The 11,799-nt window shown below is 42.3% G+C and overlaps 1 pseudogene across 1 annotated transcript; it reads right to left on the reverse strand.

Annotated features, from left to right (window-relative positions):
* Positions 1-811: 811 nt before the first annotated feature.
* LOC144799695 (cold-inducible RNA-binding protein B pseudogene) lies at positions 812-1,877 on the reverse strand (annotated as a pseudogene). Its single transcript, XR_013603857.1, has one exon. The product of XR_013603857.1 is annotated as a cold-inducible RNA-binding protein B pseudogene (transcript).
* Between the last annotated feature and the right edge of the window lie 9,922 nt (positions 1,878-11,799).

An 11,799-nucleotide genomic window follows, 5' to 3' on the forward strand; every position in this document is an offset into this window, starting at 1 on the left:
TGTTTTTGGCCGGGCCGGACGAGGCGGGGGTCGCTCTTCCGGCCTTCCCTATAACCAAGGCCCCAGAGGCTCTTTCAACTCCTCCCAAGAATACAAGCCTCAATTTTACCCACAACGTGGCCGTGGCTTCAGAGGTAGAGGACAGAAATCCTACCGCAATTCCAACTCCAACCAGCAAGGTAAGCCTTTCTTCTTCCCCTCCTGTAGGGGGCCGTCTGAAATTATTTCTGTCAAAATGGCGCACCATAAGTTCAGACCCCTGGGTTCTCAACACTGTTCAAGGCTACCTAATAGAGTTCTCTTCTCCTCCTCTACATATCTCCTTCCCCCCCCCCCCCTGATCTTCTCCTCCCATATGGCCGCTCTAATCTCAAACGAGATTCTTCGCTACTCCAAAAACAGGCCATTCAGATTTTTCCATACGACTCTTCCGGCTTTCTAAGCTCCATTTTTCTTGTCCAAAAGAAAAACAAGAAACTACGTCCTGTCATCAACCTAAAGTGGTTCAACCAGTTTGTGATATATCGTCACTTCAAGATGGAGACGATTCTCCACTTACGAGACACTCTGCGTCCCAAAGATTGGATGGTTCGTTTGGACCTTCAAGACGCCTATCTCACGGTTCCTATTCACCAGTCCCACTGGAAGTTTCTTCAGTTTCAATGGTCAGGAGTGACCTACTGTTTTACCTCTCTCCCCTTTGGTCTTTCTTCCGCACCCTGGTGCTTCACAAAACTTTTGAAGCCAGTGGTTGCCTTTCTCCGTTCTCTCGGAATCAGACTTATCATCTACTTAGATGATATTCTTTTTTTTTTTTTTTTTTTTTTTTTTTTTTTTTTTTTTAGTTTCAGATTTTTAATAGGCTCCGTGAAGCCACCAAGAAATTGAACGAATACAACTTTGAACCAATTCAAAAATTCACTTTTTATGGGGAAAACAAAAAAAAACTAGACCTTCCATAGGAGGTCTGATAGTAGGAATGTAAGCACGGTCACCTGCAGTAACAGGCCCCTTTAACTATGCATAAATTGTAAAACGGCAACATTGATGCACTCGTGTCTACGGGATCCACAACAGGTAACAGTAGAAGTTTATAGGCGTAAAGTAATCTGGGCCATGTAAGTCTGCTCTCGAGAAAAATACCGAGTGCGTTTACAGAACTGTTTAAGAAAACATTGCATATTTTACACGAGCAGACAAATTAATACAGTAAAAAGCAGGTACGGGACAACGAATCAGCGAGGCTCCAAAAATCTTTATAAATACAGCCATTGGAAGGACGATCTTGAGTCGAGAAGATTGTTATCGTTGCGAGCGTTTAGTTGTCGTAGCTGTCTCTGTAGGAGCCGCCTCCATACCCGCTGCTTCGGCCACCGCCGCTGCTGTAAGAGTCCCTGGAGCTGTATCCGCCGCTGTATCCACCGCCTCCGTACCCGCCGCTGCTCCTGGACTCAAATCGGCTGCCACCGCCATAGCTGTCTCCGCCTCGCCCTCGGCCGCCGCGGGAGTAGCCCCGTCCGCCGCTGCTGCCTCCGTAGCCTCCTCTGTAGCCGCCCCGGCTCCTGTCGGACTTGCCGGCCTGGTCCACTCGGATCTGTCGTCCGTCGAGGGTCTTGCCGTCCATGCCCTTCAGCGCGTCCTTCGCATCTTCCTGGTTCTCAAAAGTGACGAATCCGAAGCCCCGGGAGCGCTGCGTCTCGCGGTCCTTGATCACCACCACTTCGGAGATGGCGCCGTACTTGCAGAACTGCTGCTCCAGGTCCTGCTCGTTGGTGTCGAAGCTCAGGCCGCCCACGAAGATCTTTCCGTCATCTGAAGAAGACATGTTCCCGCTCTTGGTGCTCAAAGACGAAGGTGAAGTTCAGACACTCGGGAAGCGAAGCTACTTAGATGATATTCTGATCCTGAATTCCGACAGACTCTCTCTTCTGTCCGATCTGCGGACGACTCAGTCTCTCCTTCTAGATTTGGGTTTTCTGGTCAACACAGAGAAGTCTTCCTTGACTCTGTCTCAAAACATGGAGTTCCTGGGTTTCCTTGTGGACTCGGTGGCCGCTTCCCTCCGTCTGCCCCTCTCCAAAGTTTCCAGAATCAAAGCGGAGATTGCTTCAGTCCTTCAATCGTCTCTCTTGTCCCTCAGATCTCTGGCCAGGATCGTCGGTCTTCTCTCCTCCTCCATTCAGGCGATATTTCCAGGTCCTCTCCACTACCCTGCTCTTCAACGCCTAAAAATCAGGCATCTTCGCCAAAGCCTTGCCTACGCAGATCTCGTCGCCCTAGACCCCGAGTCCCGCACCAAGCTTCAATGGTGGATAGACCATTTAGATGCGTGGAACGGGAGCACTATCTTTGCCACTGCCCCAGATATTGTATTAGAATCCGATGCAAGCCTGTCGGGTTGGGGCGCCCGCTGTGGACCAATCTCGACTGGAGGTACATGGTCGTCAGAGGAGTCCAGGTTGCACATTAACTGTTTAGAGATGCTTGCAGGTTCCTTTGCGATCCAAAGCCTTTTCAAAGACAGAATCCAGTGTTCCATCCTCCTTTGCATGAACAATGTTTCTGCGGTTCGCTATATCAACCATCTTGGCGGGACCAAGTCCAAACCTCTAGCGGATTTAGCGAAAAGTCTGTGGGAATTCTGCCTATCACATCATTTCTCCTTAACAGCGGAATACCTTCCTGGGAATCTCAATTCCGTGGCGAATTGGCACTCAAGGTTTCTCCACGATTCTAGCGATTGGAAGCTTTGTCCCTCCGTTTTCCTGTCTCTTTCTCACAAATGGGGTCCCTTTTCTATAGATCTTTTTGCTTCCCGCCTCAACTGTCAATTGCCCCAGTTCTTCAGCTGGCGGCCAGACCCTCTGGCTTTAGCTACGGATACTTTCCTTCAGGATTGGTCTCATCACCTCAATTATGCTTTTCCTCCCTTTCTTATGATCAACAGAGTTGTGTCTCAAGTTCGTCGCCAGTCCACTTCCCTGGTGCTAGTCGTTCCCTTTTGGCAAGCTCAGATTTGGTTCCCCTCCTTGTTGGAAATGGCAATAGACTTTCCTGTTCTCCTGCCATCTTTCGACGACCTTCTCCTCAATCCCCAGGGCCTTCGTCACAGTCTTATTCTGGACAACTCCTTGACCCTGTCGGCCTGGAAAGTTTCCGGCCTCCCTCTTCTAACGTCCTCCTTTTGCAAGAGGATACTCTCTTCATCAACCAGGCCTGGGCCCCGGGAACCTCCAAAGCATACAAATCCGCTTGGTCTCTTTGGGCATGCAGGTGTTTGGCGAGGGATATCGATCCCCTTTCAGCCCCTCTAAATTTCATTATCAATTTTCTGGCTTCCGAGGCCAGTGCTGGTAAGGCCTATCGTACCGTTAACCTATACCGCTCTGAAATTTCTCTCAACCATGTTCAGATCGATGGCAAACCTGTTGGCGCTCATCCCCTGATCTGTCCCCTCCTTAAGGGAGTTCGATGTGCTAAACCGCCGTTGGCTAAGTATACCTTTTTATGGGATGTTTCAGTAGTCCTTAAACTGTTCATGGATTGGCCTGCTAACTCTGCCTTATCTCTCAAAAAGTTATCTGCAAAATTAACCATGTTACTTTGTTTGATCTCGATTAAAAGAGTTTCTGATGTTAGAGCTTTAGATGTTTCTTCTAGACAATTCTCTCCTACATGTGTTTTGTTCCAGATTCGCAGAAGAACTAAGACTAATTTGGATTCTGTGTTTTATCCTTATTTTCCTGACCAACCACAGCTTTGTGTGGGACAGTGTTTGAAAGTATATGAGCAAAAACAGCTGATCTCAGAACGTCCTCTTCTTCCCAACTACTTATTTCCTTTCGCAAACCCCATCTTCCTGTCTCTTCCCCTACCCTCGCCCGGTGGGTCCGTTGGGTCATGTCTCTTGCCGGTATTGACGTCTCCGTTTTCGGAGCGCATTCGGCCAGGGGAGCCATGGCCTCTAAGGCCTTTTGGTCTGGCTCCCGTCTGGAAGACATCCTGAGATCAGCAGATTGGTCCAACAACAGTGTTTTTCGCATGTTCTACTGTAAACCTGTTCATTCTGTTGCTTCTGACGTCATTAATATGCTTTAAACAAGCATAATAGGAGCCTCCGGTCTTGCCATAAAATGTAGATTTTCTTAGTTATTATGAAGGAAAGTCATTTTATTAAAGACACGGAGGCGAGTATTATCCCACCGCTACACTACTAATCTGTGTTCTCCCTCCCTACAGTGAATCCGGCCTTGCCACCTGCTTCATCTTAGGAGGTCTTCTCTCCAACGCCTTCGTGCCTCACCATCATGGACTTCTTCGGCTCTATCTCCGCCTTCTCCAGTTGTTCAAGTTGGGTTTGCCCTTGGCTCCCCGTGGTTCAAGATATCTGCTCCTGGACTCTGGCTGTTTCTGTTGTTTTGGCTATTTTTCCTTTGTTCGCTAATGTTATCTGACCTACTCGCCAGCGAAAAGAGTAAGCTGCGCAGTCGGCGTGTTCTCTTATCTGTTTACTTGGTGCTGATTGGCTAATGTCCTAACGTTTTTTTCTCGTTCCCATGGCCCAGTTCTCGCCTGGCCCTCTGGGAACTGTAGTTTTTTCACTTATTTGGCTGCTATTGTAATAAATGCAAGAATAGAATGCATAATACTTGCCTCCGTGTCTTTAATAAAATTAAGACTTTCCGTCATAATAACTAGGAAAATCTACATTGTACACAAATAATCATTACTAATATTAGTTAGTAACTTAGGCTTTAAGATAATTAGGAGGCATACTCCTTCTATAATTCACTCTAGTACTAGGGTTTTTATCATCATGACATATATTATGTTTGTCATATGGAGAACTTTCCCTATTTTCCTTGTCATATTGTTACCTTTCCTCATTTTCCTTGCTGCCCTTTTTGTTCACTTCTTTCATTCCATTCTCATTATAATTCACAAGAACTCCATTCTTGTTCCAAATCCTTCTGTTTGCCTTTTTGATAATCAGAACCTGCCTCAACATTTGAAACTACCATCTTCCATTTTTACTGCATTATGGAATATCTTGATTACCCTTTGTGTTTTAGTGAAGTTTGACCACATCGCACACCCCACAGGTGCTCTGATCCCTCTGATCCTGACACATTCAGCCATTTCGACTTTCACTTCTTTTACCTTCTTCCTCACATCAAATTATTTCTTTGCTGACTTAGCAACTTCTCCTCTTGAATCCACCATTCACCAATTCCATTACATCTTACACATTTGTCCCAGTCCATCGATCCCGGACACAACCTGGTGGTAGGTGCTCTTCTTTTAAATACGGGAGATTTTTCAGTTAAAGTATGAGGGGACACAGGATATGCTGTGATTTTCTTCTGAAGTTCTAACTTCCATCCATACAATCACATCTTGCTAATTCAATACTTTCCTTCACATATTTTTTTAACTGTTAAATGGCGCCATTGCTACTGGGATGGTAAGTGGAACATTTCTTGTGCCTAATGCCACAAGATTCAAAGTAATTACTGGTCTCCCTGTAGCAAAATTGCGGACCAGTATTAGACACAATGAATTCTGGGAAGCCTTCTCTTTTAAATATACCCTCCAAAAACTTTATAACACCAGAAAACGATATATCTTTTAAATTTGTAACTTCCACCCACCTCGAATACAAGTTCAATATACTATTTAGTAAGGTGTCTGGTGTTCACCCTGCAAAGGACCCACAATGTCTATCAAAACGTCTCCCCAAGTTTGATTTGGTAGTTCTCTGCACAACATTGATCTCTGACAAGTTCTTAAAATGTTATCACTACAAGAACACTCCATACACTCCCTCACAGTTCTTTCCATTTCCATATCCATCCCTGGGCACCACAAATTAGCCCTTAAACTTTTCTTCATCTTCACAATGCTCAGATGTCCTATATGTGCTTTGTTTAATACATTTGTCCCTCAAACTAGGGGGGAATTAACTTTGTCCCTCTTAACAAGAAATAATGATTTACAGACAATTCACCATTTAAGAGAGACCATCTTTTCTCCAATATGAAAAACCTGCCATCATGTATTGCATTCATCATATCAACTAATTTCGAATCTCTACTTAACTCAAGTCTCCATTCTTCCTCAGTTAACACACCTAACGTAATTACATACACATCGTCTTCTTCTACTCTCATGCCTTCTTGTTTGCCATCTTGATTATTCCCATCAACTAGCCTTAAAAGACCATCGGCTGTAACATTTTTTACTCCAGGCATATACTCTACATTGTGTTTGGATTCAACAACACTCCCAGCAGTCTTTGATGTAACCAGCTCAATAGATCATCTCCTTTAATGGATACGTACATCTTTCCCAAAACATATCTTCTACCTAATTCTAGACATGCCTCAAAATATCCCAACATTTTATTAGCTGGCCACCATAAACTTCTGAAACCACATCTATGACATGCAGCTTATTGTTTTTTCCCAAACAATTTCTTCTATATACACTAAGAAATAATTGTCAAATCTCATGAAAACATTCACCCCATCTATCTTCCCCATTTTGCTGGGATGTTCTTCATGTTCACTAATTTTCCTTACTTGAAAAACTATCTATCATGAGACTTCTTTCACCTCCTTCACATTATTTTTAGATCTATTTCTGCACCATTTAAAGAAATGACTGTTCTTGCCACAGCCATTGCAATATACACCTAATGCTGGACATTCATTGGCATTAGCCTTGAGGCTACTTCTTCCACACCTAAAACATTCACCCGTATGTCATCTCAGCCAAGCAATCCCAGATATCTGGTTTGATTGGCGTTGTGTTCTTCAACAAACCGATCATCACACCAAGGTAACATCTAGACTTGCACAGCATTGTAATAAAACCAAATAATTACACCCAAGATGGCTGCCTGCAACGTCCTAAGATTCTGCTTTTATAGACAATACCCCTTGTTTTGCACGACTCACATGCTGAAGACATCACAAAAGAGATGGAAAGAAAGAAATTCATAATTGCTAAAACCACTCTAATGGTATTTATTATTTATTCAAAATATTTCCATCGCATAACGTGACCGAATGTAATGAAACAGTTCCAAGAACTTTGAGAACAGCATAAGAAATAAAATGAAAGGACCCCATCTGGGTTTCAGATAAGGGTGGCAGAACTGGATAAAGACATAAATGAAAATAACATTCAGGACATATGTTATATGAAAAGCAATTGGAGAACAACAATACACATAAAAAATGGAGCATATTGATTCATATGCAGGAAAATAACGTGAAAAGCAAGGTGTCACAAAGCCAAATAATGATTGCCTCGAATAGACTGAGGGGAAAGAAAAATAATGGGATATAGATTCTAAAAAATTGAGCAATATCACCAATTTCCATGTCTATTGTGATTGACAAAAAACAATAGTAATGTTAAGAGAAAGGACGAATGATGTTCTGCTTTAGTCTTGACAAACAATGCCTATGATGACAGTGTATAATGTAAATATTCCTGTGATACTCGTATATGGGGATGAATGAATAAAGTCTGTTTCCATGTGTTGCACGCACAAATGTTGCTTAGCACATAGAAGCCTTCGCTATTGGCTTTGCCACTGCTGGAAAAAACGAGCTACAATGGATTGATTTCTTTATTATATGCATATATGAGATAAAAATTGAACATGAGAAACAACGTGATGAATAAGTGCATTTTTCAAATGTAACATAGTCCCTCATTCATTCCAATGGGAGCACTGACGGAATGATACAACAAATACCCAAAAGCATGAGGTAAAGGAGTGATACTCCTCAAGGTTTTGTCAAAACCCACTCTATGATTACTATACAAAACTGGTAACAATACTTCTTGTGGATCCTTGCTGTGCTATAAATAACACCTGAAAACTAAAGGGAACTATTTACTTCGTCAATTTTTGGGGATGAGGCAAATGCACAGAAATGTATTGATAACTGTTGACAAGAACTTGATGTGATGGCCTAAGGTTAATCAACTTCACACCCATGGTGACTCCTCCTTTTGGCAGAGGAACGTGGCCCCCCTGCTGCAAGTACAGCAAAGTGAAATAAAATGGTAATAAAATGTAGTTCTTTCCTTTTTATTTTTTTACTGCTCTCAGCACGAGCCGTGTTTAGGGGCACACTGCTTCTGACTGTCTGCAGGGAGTGGTGCTCACTCCAGTTTAGAGTGTGCTTGTCACTTTGGCCTGGCCAGCCTGTCATGCACACTTTAAACCTCTCCACCCAGCTGTCTGATACACTTGGATAGATAGCAGGCACAGGCATCCAGTTCCAGTGCCCTAGAGAGCAACGAGCTAGCCCACTCCAACCAATCCTGGCCCTGTTCTCATACTGCTTAACATTATCAGCAGCATGAGAGCAGTGTCGACAGACTGGAAGCACGAGGACCGGAGAAGGCGAGCCAAGGCATCGCAGTGGGTCAGTACATATTTTACTTTTATCCTTATGACCCACTGACAAGCACTGTAAGAAACTCGCACTGCCTTCAACCTTAGCATCAGAGCTCTCAGTGGTGGTTCACTATAAACACTGTTTATAATGAGCTATGACTGAGAGCTTTGGTGTTCACCTTAAAGACAAATAACTGATGTGCTTGCTCCACCAATTATTCATGGCACAAGCCACCATTGTTTCACACAAGAAAATCAAAATTCTCACAAACTTGCATATATTTGCCATTGGGTAGTTATAGTTAGGTCGGCGTTTCCATAGGATATGCATTTTTTGTGTTGTTAATATCCTTGGCAGCTTTTGGCAGATCTCCACCAAACTTCCAATAAAGTGCTCTTTTTTCCTAGTTTGTGCATGGAATATTTTGGGGGTGATCCATCAAGCAGGGGCAGAGAAAACTGGGGGTCTCAAAATGCAACATCCCCATGTATTTTCCTTAGACTTCTTTAAGAAGCGCTACAGCAAAAACTGCGTAACGGAATTACACCTAATTTGGCAAGAAGCTAGATCTACACCCGCAAATTATGCTTTTTATGATTTGGTGTAAAAGCGTTGAGTAGTTTTTGAGAAATTAAGCTTCAAAAATAATTGTATATCTGGACTCTTGGGTCCACAAGAGACTCACGAGGGTCCCGCAGGAGCATCACTTTAAAAATAGAGAATTCTGAATGGCCCAGGAGGCTTTTTTAACTTGCACCACCTCTGACTCCTTCTGGAGCAAGCACTCTGACTGACTGCCAGTAACATGAGAAAATTGTTGCTGGCAGTCATTACAGGACTCAATGACTGTGGCCATATGTACAAACCAATTTGTTATTTCTTATCTGTCCAAATCGCTTATTTGGGCCATTAAGAAATACAAAATTGCCTTTTGGTATGGATGAAAGACATATGCATCACTGCAAAGTGTAATTTCTACTCAGTATTAATCACATTTTGTGATATGTAAAATACAAAATCATAAATTGGGATTTCCTCTTTGAGATTTGCTAACCACATGCACTGGCATTTTCTAATTATGACTAGTCACAAAATGGGCATTTAGGAAATGCAATTACCAATGAATCGGACCTGATGGTAACCAGGTGCAAACATCAATAAGGCGCCCAAAATGCCTGTTAAGGGCTTTAAGTGAAAATGGCTGTACATTTTTCACACAGCCCCTCCATTAATGTTTGTGAACTTCTTAAATCTGTGCAGTTTTAAACTGCAAAATGCAATAACAAAATAACAGAGATAGGTACTGCTGTGAGCTGTTTTAAGAGTCTGATTGGTTCATAAAACTTCAGTATTTTATATCCATGTCTTTACTCTGCAAATAATAAAAGTTGGTGAAGAAATATATACTTTGGTGTTCCTTAATTTTTGACATCACAAAACGAAGACTGATGGTAACTTTGTGGTTTAAGGGACCCCACCAGCCAAGGCATTCAGGGCCATATGTAAGAAGCCAAATTGCGCTCGCAAATGCTGAAATTCGCAGAATTTCAGCATTTGCGATCGCAATTAGGACAGTGTGCTATGCAGCACACCAAAACCCACATGCAAAATATGGAAACACATAATTTGCGATTATTAGCATTATTTTGCTATTGCATTTAAGGAATTGCAAATTGCGATTCCTTAAATGCAATGTAGGAAGCACCCAAGTTGTGCAAATTTTGGCTTAAGGAATCGCCAAATACCACCAACTTCTGGTTGGTGGTATTTTGCGATTTCTTTGAAAAATGCACTTTTTGGGCATGTATGTGGGCCACATGTGCACACATGTTAATTTCAGGGGTGCGTAAGGGTGTCCTATTGACACCCTTACAACCCTGAAATTGCATTCTCAATTTGCGATTCTCTAATTGAGAATCACAAATTGAGAATGTCTTCCCATTCATTTCTATGGGCCTTCTAGCCCATAGGAATGAATGAGAAGGTATTCCTTATTTGCGAATCTCAATTTGCGATACACAAATAAGGAATAAGTGGAATTCGCAAAAAATTTTGCTAATTCTACCTACATTGCGTTTTGCGATTCTCTAATTGCGATTCCCGAACAATCGCAATTTGAGAATCGCAAAACACAAATTACCTACATATTGCCCTCAGTCTAAAAAAAACCAAGGCTTGTGGGTCAGGATTAGTTTAGATAGCACATGGTTGGGTTTTTAGACAGCATTATTACTTTTGGTGATTGGCCTCTTTCAGACTACAATCCGCCGGTACCTGCACTTTTATTTGCAGATAACACTATTTTAACATCCCATACTCCAAAAGGTTTACAATACTTATTAGATACTTTTGATGCATATTGTGGAACTAAGGGCCTAGAAATAAACTCTAACAAAACAAAATATATGGCAGTTAATCCACATAAGTCCTTTAGAAAGAAACTAAAAAATCAGAAGCTAGAGTATGTGCATAATTTTAATTACTTGGGTATAACTTTGGACACTAAAATGACTTGGAAACCGCAATTGGAGAAAAGTAAAAAATGCTCCAAAACTCTCTTCCGATAGTAAAGAAACACGAGAGTAGCACATCTAAAGCTGTATCCCCTGCCCCTGAAGTATACAAATATAAGGCGCAATCAGCATCTCTCTATGGGGCAGAGTTATGGGGCCCTTCAACTAACAATACCTTCATGGTAGGAGAAAATAAAACATTTTAGGAAATTATTACGCCTCCCAGTGCGCATACAACTAATACCTATAGCAATGGACTTGAATGTGCGTCGCATGGATCACCACGCAGTTCTAAGACCATTACTATGTTGGGTGCGACTCTGGTCTACAGTTGAGCTTGCCGATTATAAAGAAGGGCTTGAGGAAATTTTGAGGCTTAATCATGGAACGGGTTTGCAGTGGCTCAAACATGTTAACTGTTGGTTCCATAAATTGGGATTGAAGCACTTTTGGGAGGAACCCGCTCAATTGTCTATAGTTTCCAAGAAACTATTGAAACAAACCTTTTGGGCCTATATCCAGGATAGTGGGTCTCACAGTGCAAATACTGGCACACTAGCAACACGGTTTCTCCTAATGAAGTCAACTTGGAATTTCGAGCCTTTTTTGGACGTGGTCCAGCCACAGCTAGCAATATCGCTATATATAAAGTTTTAATATGGTGTTTTGCAAATAAATTCAAATACATCAAAATGGGTCCGTAACCAAGGTGAAGAAGATACTGAGTGCTGTTTATTGTGCCAATTTGGCATAAAAGAAAATGATCTGCATTTGTTATTCTTTTTTACAGCCTATGCAAAATCTAGGAAAAATGGATTACACCCATTTGTCAGCTACTGGGCATTAGCTCTTGCTATGAAGCTGAA

The sequence above is a fragment of the Lissotriton helveticus genome, chromosome 12 (assembly GCF_964261635.1).
Source record: "Lissotriton helveticus chromosome 12, aLisHel1.1, whole genome shotgun sequence".
NCBI lineage: Eukaryota > Metazoa > Chordata > Amphibia > Caudata > Salamandridae > Lissotriton > Lissotriton helveticus.